Below are 7,500 nucleotides of genomic sequence, written 5' to 3'. Positions count from 1 at the left end.
TGATAAATGTAGTGACATTTGTTAAATCTTTATGAAAGAATTTGGTGGAGTTGCTGCTAATATCTGGTTGAAACTTAAATTCCTTCATTCTTCAGCTTGTTCCTTGTTTCTTTGACATTGCATATGTATATATGGATAGCATTGTCATCAACAGCTCCTCAAATAATGAAACAGCTTCTCATATAATGAGATGAGGTATTTTTGTTTCTTATTTATAAGTAGTATAGTCAGTGCCGTCATCACAGGTTACTTTTTTCAAAATTTGTGTTAGAGTGTCTTTTACTAGTTGTCCATATTTTTGACATAGAAAGCTAATGGTAATATACAAAATTTTATCAAGTATTGTATACGATCTTAAAAAATAATTTCTTTCTGGAAGTTATAGGTATAAATGGTGAAGTACATCCAGCCTAGGGAGAAATGACAATGGCAAAGTTGAGCATCACTTCACTCTCCATATTTGTATATTTGTATAGCATCACTTTCATATCCTGTGTGGCCTCAGATAGCTGACTTTAAATCATTGATCTTGTGATTATAATTTTTTTCTACATATTTGCATATTTAATTATTTATTATATTAATATGGAAAAAAGAGACTAGAATTTGTTTTCATATAAGAATATATTGAGTTTCTTTTTCTGTATGCTGGATTTAGTTTTGTCTGAAAGAAATTTATGTGTAGTGTTAGTTTGTGTTTGAAGTTTGTTGTAGATGTATTTTGTTAGACATACTCTCTTCTCTTTTTCAGATTCTGAAGTGCAAAAAACAGTAGATGCTATAACACACAAAAGTAAAGCTGTAATTGCTCTAGGAAAAAAATTCATGTATAAGCAGATGGAAATGGGAATAGGGGAAAAGCCTATAGGTAAGTAAAGAATATTTGTTTAAGATATGATATCAACAGAGACAATGAAGTGTTATTTTGTCTTTCTTTAATTCTGTGTCATTGATCTAAACAAATTTGTAAGCTTCAGAACAGACTTTTGCCGTGCAGAAAATTTCATGTCTCTCCCTATGTTTATATCCCCAATCTAGTGTTAGCCATCTCTCAGCTATTTAAATTATCCAAAAAAAATGATACACTTTGCAGACCACAAAGTAATTGTCTTGTGTAACACTGTGGACGTCATGATTTTTGCCCTTTCTTTTGAATCCATTTTCTCATTTTTCGCTGCCCTCTTGGAGTTTACTTAAATTAATTGTTTTTACACATAGATGATTTCACTTGCACTAAGTCACCAATGAGCCAATTTTGAGTACTACTTGTCTCACCTGTTTACCCTTTTCCTTGATTTTTGAAAAGATTTTATGTTGTCTTATATTGCCATACTGATGTCAATAACATTATAATGATTATAATGTCTATAATAAAAAAATAACACCATCAGCATTAGTAAAAAAAAAAAGTTTTTCCCGCAAATTCAGAGAAAGGTGAAATCAGGTAAGGTCACAAAAGTCTACTAATGACTCCTTTGTGGCTAAGCACTAGCAGAGCCATCTTTGTGCGGAGACATTTTCACACAGAAAATCTTTAAAAGAGCACATCATTTTCCTGGCGACATTGAGTAAGAAGTTATATTTGGCAAATATTTTTGAAGAAGGTGGGGGGGAGGGTACCATAAATTTCCTTTTTTCAAATGTATATTGGGCATTAAAATCATTACTTTACATAAATCACTACGTCCAGATTATTTCTATATGTATATCTAAATATTTGTCTATTTGTCTGTTTATACAATATTCACATATTCTTTCCCTGCTGCAATTTACTCATAAGGGCCTTGTGTGTGCACGTAAAAGAGGCGAGTGAGTGAGTGGTATGTGTGTGTGCATGTGTGTGTGCATGTGCTTTGGTGTGGTTTTGTGCATGCGTGCGAGAGTGAGTGAGTGCACACATTTTGTGTGAAGATTTTTTTTTTCTTTCTTTCTTTCTTTTTTTTTTTCTTTCTTTCCTGTATATATGATGTTCAAAGCTGCAGGCTACATGACTAAATATGATATACAAAATATACTATTTTCAGGGAGGAGCATGTATAATGGTCAACAATATCAACATGAAGGATGGGCAAGAAGGCATCGCCAGTTTTGTGGAAAAGAAAAAACCCAAATTTGGTCTCATACAGATGAAAAAAAATATTTTGAGCTCTCTTCTCAGTTTTTGCATCAGTTTTGGGGTCTTTTAAAAAATAAGATTAATGAAAGCATTGTTTTGAATTTATCATTTAGATTTATCATTCAAAAATAGCTATATTTATACTTTGAAAGTATAGCATTTTTGCATATACTGAAATTTACAAAAAGTAGTGCAAGAAATTTTCTGTAGTTTGTTATATTTTTAAAGAGTAAAAAATATTTTACGTAAGTCCCTTACTTTTTCTCCTAATTAGCTTGAATATCTAAGGAAAACAGTTTAACCTTGAAACACCCAAGGCCCCTGGCTCAAGTAGCCCACACAGTCCCAAGGAAAACAGATTTGGAAATATAGTTTTTGGTTTGGTCTTACATCAAGTTTTTTTTTTCTGCAGATGTCAAACATGTACTTACTATTGCTATAAAATTTCATATAACTAGTATTATTGCTGACAGATTATGCTGATATGCAAATAGAAAAAAAGAAAATGGAGACAGAGTGAGAGAGGAAAAAAAAGGGGAAAAGGGGAAGAGGGTAGGAGGGAGAGAGAAAAAAGTGAGAGAGAGGAAAAAAAAGGGGAAAAGGAGAGGGGTAGGAGGGGGGAGAGAAAGAAAAAAGGGGGGAGTCTCACTCACTCGGTTACTCTCCTCTCCTCTCCTCTCCTTCCCCCCTCACTCCCCTCTCTTTCTTCTTTCTTTCACAAAAACAAACACACACACACACACACCACACACACACACACCACACACACACACACACACACCACACACACACACACACACACACACACACACACACACACACACACACACATACACACACACACACACATACACACACCACACACACACACACACAGAGAGAGAGAGAGAGAGAGAGAGAGAGAGAGATTTATACAAACATTAATATACTTGTGAGTTTTCATATTTACGTTGTAGGTCACACAATAAGTATTATGGTTTCTGTGTAAAATACCATTAGATTACTCTGAATAGAATGATATTGTCTAAAAAAATTTATATTTTTGTTGTATGCTAGTGGTTTACTATTATTATTATTTTATTATTTCCCTTTATTATCATCATACCCATCTTTATCAAAAGATGATAATAATTATGATAATAATAATAATTTTTATTATTATTTTATTTTTTTTTTTATTTTTTTTTTTATTATTATTACTTTATTATTTATGTTATTATTATTTTTATTACTTACTTTACTATTATTTTATTATTTACTTGATTATCATCGTATCCATCTTTGTCATAAGATAATAATTAGGATAATAATAAAAAATAATAATAATAATAATAATAATGTAAAACAATATTGGTAATTTTAAATAATATAACAATAATAATGATAACAAAAAATATTAGTAATAATAGCAATGGCAATAATATTTTTTTTTTTTATTGTTTTTTTTTGTTATAATAACAACAACAACAATAATAATATTATATTATTATTATTATTATAACAAAAAAAATAATAGTAATAATAATAATATGATAAAAAGTAGTAGCTATAAAAAATAATAAAATAAAGATTATAATAATGATATCACTATTACTAGTCTAATATGAATATAAAAATCTGAAGGCTGAAAGATCACAGATATAATTTTCTAGATGGCAGGAAGTACCTCAACTGATATGTAAGGCAGATTTATTTAACTCTGGCATAATTATATTCAATATCCCCAAACCATTATCAGCAAAAGGTTTTTGAAAAAAAAACTATCAAAGGGGGTATTCATGTTTACTGAAATTTATTATACAGTATATTTACACTTATCAGTCTCACCTGAGTATTTCCCAATTCTAATTTCCTTCTTGTTCATCTTTTAACATAACCAAACTAGTGTTTTGGGTTTATATCTTTAAAGAGTGGTTTGCTATGGGTTATATTATCTATAATTGTTCTAGACACCAATGCTTATGAAGCAAACTATGCTGCAGAGTCCAAGGTCCATAGCGAATGCAGCGCATTTGTGTGCACACAGCAGTGGTCTTGACCCGTAATGCTAGATCGTGCACCGGGTGTTGAAGGTAGACAGCATTTTCATTAATGCATGAAACCTCGGGAAAAAGATTGTTCAGTTACTATTGTAATTATGTAAATAAAAATATATTAAATATATTCCCTCTGGCTGGTTTCTTGAGAGGCAATTATAGATGGAGATGCATGTGACTTGGATTGCCATATAAGGCCTCCCAAATCATTTCAACTATTTATTTTGATAAAGTTCTTTTTCCTATAAATGTATCACAAATATATAATTTTTTTCCTACTGAAATTTTGTTTCTTGAGGATCCAGATAATCCCTTTCTAGTGTGAATCTGGTAAATTGAAGTCAACAATTTTGAGAGCATAGATTAATGGTGGAGATTTCTCGCCAGGTCTTACAAGGCCCTCAGCTGAAGAGAGCTTCATATGGCTTCCCGTTGACAAACATTCATTTTGAAAATTTCAACAACATAAATGGAAAAATATATTCAAGTATTTTATATACTGGGACTAACTTTTATAGTGTTAATTTTAAATTTCAGACTATCATTCTTTCAAAGTGCACCAACACCTGTTTTTTTTTGACAGAACCTCCTACCTGAGACTGTGGGGCAAGACCCAAAAAATTAAGTGAACTCCTCGAGACCGGCCTGTATGGGTCATTAATGTTCGCATTTAGGCGTCCTCTTGTTATATGCTTGTATGTGATTCCCTATAATCTTCACTCATAAAAGGAAGAAATTATTTTTTATTTATGAAGCAATCTGAATATTACACATCAACATTTAAAAACAACACTGATACAATTCAATTCAATTAAGGTACACAATAATCAGATTTTGTGATATCTTCATTACAGAAGTTTTTTTCTGAAAAACAAAAACAAAACAAAAAAAAAAAATTGTAAATGGTGCACCAGTGACACAATGAATAGTATACTAAATAATTTTACAACCATTAAAACATATATGACAATATTAATACGTATTTTAAAAATGATAAAAGAAAAATCTCAATTATAATTATTATAAATAAACCATGATTAATGGGTTCCTCACCTTGCCATCAATAAAAAGCGTGTCAGTTGTTCGTCCAAAACTGGCCCGAAACCGTGTAAGAACAAATTTACTGTGACTCCCTTACTTTGCGTGTACCTTTTGTCCCTCTATTCACACCCAAAATGCAAACTCCTAAGAAAAAGGAATTTTATTTTAATATTCAATACATTTTAAATGAAACACTAAAATTTGGTAAGAGAATGTATTACAGAAATATGCCATTCTAGCTGAGTTGTGGGAAATAAGATAATATATTTAAATTGAGACTGCCTGCACAAAGTATTTTTTTTATGTGTGATATAAAAAGAAAAACTATAAATCATTAGGAAACCTCATCTACCTGAGATATTTTTATCTAACTGATGGGCCCATGTTTTTGTTTGGGCACCTTTGGTTGGTATCTTGGACCAAGAAAATAATGGGTGATCAGCATAATTCTCCTTCAATTTCACAAAACCCGCTTCTCTGTAAAACTGCCTGCAAGGGTTTTTATATCAAAATATATGATAATGCTTAAACACGGGTCATGATTAATCTATCAGAGCAAACACTTAATATAAGGGAAAAAAATCACAATCACATTTCAATCTGCACCCCTGCATTTCCATGATATATCAAACTAACCTTCAATGGCAACTATAGGAGTGGCCGGACGAGTCTTTAATAAATTGAGATCACGGGTTGGGTTTCCCAACCCACCACTTTTCTCAGGTGATTCATGGTCATATCTGCTGGTTTGTATACACAAAACCCCAACCCTGAAGCATATTCCATGCTTCTGGTGCTTTACCTAACAACTTTTAACATTGTTAAGATTTATGGATTTATACAAAAAAATCAAAGGGGATATAACAACAATCTTAAGTCCCGTTAATACATGGAGCCTCGATCTTCTTCAATAAGAAGTAAATTGAAAAACAGTTCTTCAGGCGGTAAATTCCTCTTGACAACTTATAAAAAATGATGCACCACAACCATAGCTAGGCAGGGTATACCGGGAAAAAGAAATGTTCAATTATTCATATATCTTATTACTCTATCACTCTATTTCTATACCTATATGTCAATGGTCTATCTGTCTACCTGTCTGTTATCTATCTTTTCATCTCTATTTCTTTTTCTCCCCCTCTTTGTCCATCTCTATCTATTTACAGATTATTCTGAAGGAAAGTAAATCTCTCCAAAATGGATGGGATAGTTTTACCTGATACGCCCCTAGGTTTGCAATTTTTCAAAACACGGAAAAATTGGTCATCTACAGAAAGGTCCTATATGGTCGCTTGGTGCAGTGATACTTCATATATGGCAACATCCTGTTCGAAAAGGGTATGGTAATTTTCTCCATCAACCTGTAAAGAAAATAAATTTTAAAAAAAATAAAGCAAAAAAAGTGCAAGAGAAAGAGTAAAAAATCTCATGCTAAAATGATAATACAATAGCTACCATATGATAAGCATATAAGATCTGCAATGTATGGTCAAAATGTTGTATGTTGCATGTAACTACTAAAACCTATTCTGTCATTCACAGTTCATTTAAACCCTGGACCAACACCTGGAAAAAAAATATCTACCAATCACCCATGGTAATGCATTACGCATCATTAATATACAGCTCGGCGTGCGATGATGAGGGTGGAGGCAGGGAAAGAGGGGCTAGGTGGGGTTTTACTGAAGTCAACTTGGGGTGCTGAGAGAAGGTCAACTTGGGGTTTTGAGATAGTATGTGGATATGAATATTTTCTTAGGGTTTGATGTATGTCTATACAGTATATGAGATGAGCTTGGAATATGCATAATACTTCTTCATATTTAGACCTTCTCTTTCTCTGTTATTTCAAGATCCTATAGGCGTGACCCATCTGTAGGGGTTTAAATTTTGTGGTTTCCTGATACAAAAGCCCTCCCTCCAAGGCTATATTCATAGTGGTTGGGGCCCACTGCTGGGATATTGTGTCGGTGCCATAGCCTGCGCATCATGACCGTGCATACCCTTGGAAAATGAGACGATGCACCATGGCATGTATACACAACCACCTGGAATATAGTCCAAGCAGTCATGGATGTACATATATGCCACCTGGCAGCGAAAGGTAATAAAACACTTGCCATGTCTAATGTATTCCTCTATCTTTCTTGTATCAACTAACCTAATCAGGAGACCATACCAAATGTAATTTTAAAAATCAAGAAAAATTATATACCTATACTTTTTTTACCACTACGGTAGTAATTGGTTAGCACAAAAATTTAAAAATAAGTATGGAAAAATAACTGTTGGGAAAATTGAGAACAA

General features: G+C 32.4%; 2 pseudogenes; one reads left to right on the top strand and one right to left on the bottom strand.

Moving 5' to 3' along the window:
* LOC119571554 overlaps window positions 1–3,791 on the top strand; it is a 10,086-nt pseudogene extending 6,295 nt beyond the window's left edge.
* A 169-nt stretch (window positions 3,792–3,960) lies between these two features.
* LOC119571555 lies at window positions 3,961–7,014 on the bottom strand (annotated as a pseudogene).
* Window positions 7,015–7,500: the final 486 nt, after the last annotated feature.

The sequence above is a fragment of the Penaeus monodon genome, unplaced genomic scaffold, assembly GCF_015228065.2.
Source record: "Penaeus monodon isolate SGIC_2016 unplaced genomic scaffold, NSTDA_Pmon_1 PmonScaffold_6850, whole genome shotgun sequence".
Lineage (NCBI taxonomy): Eukaryota > Metazoa > Arthropoda > Malacostraca > Decapoda > Penaeidae > Penaeus > Penaeus monodon.
Note: the sequence above shows the minus strand (reverse complement) of the source record. Positions and strands in the feature narration are given on the sequence as shown.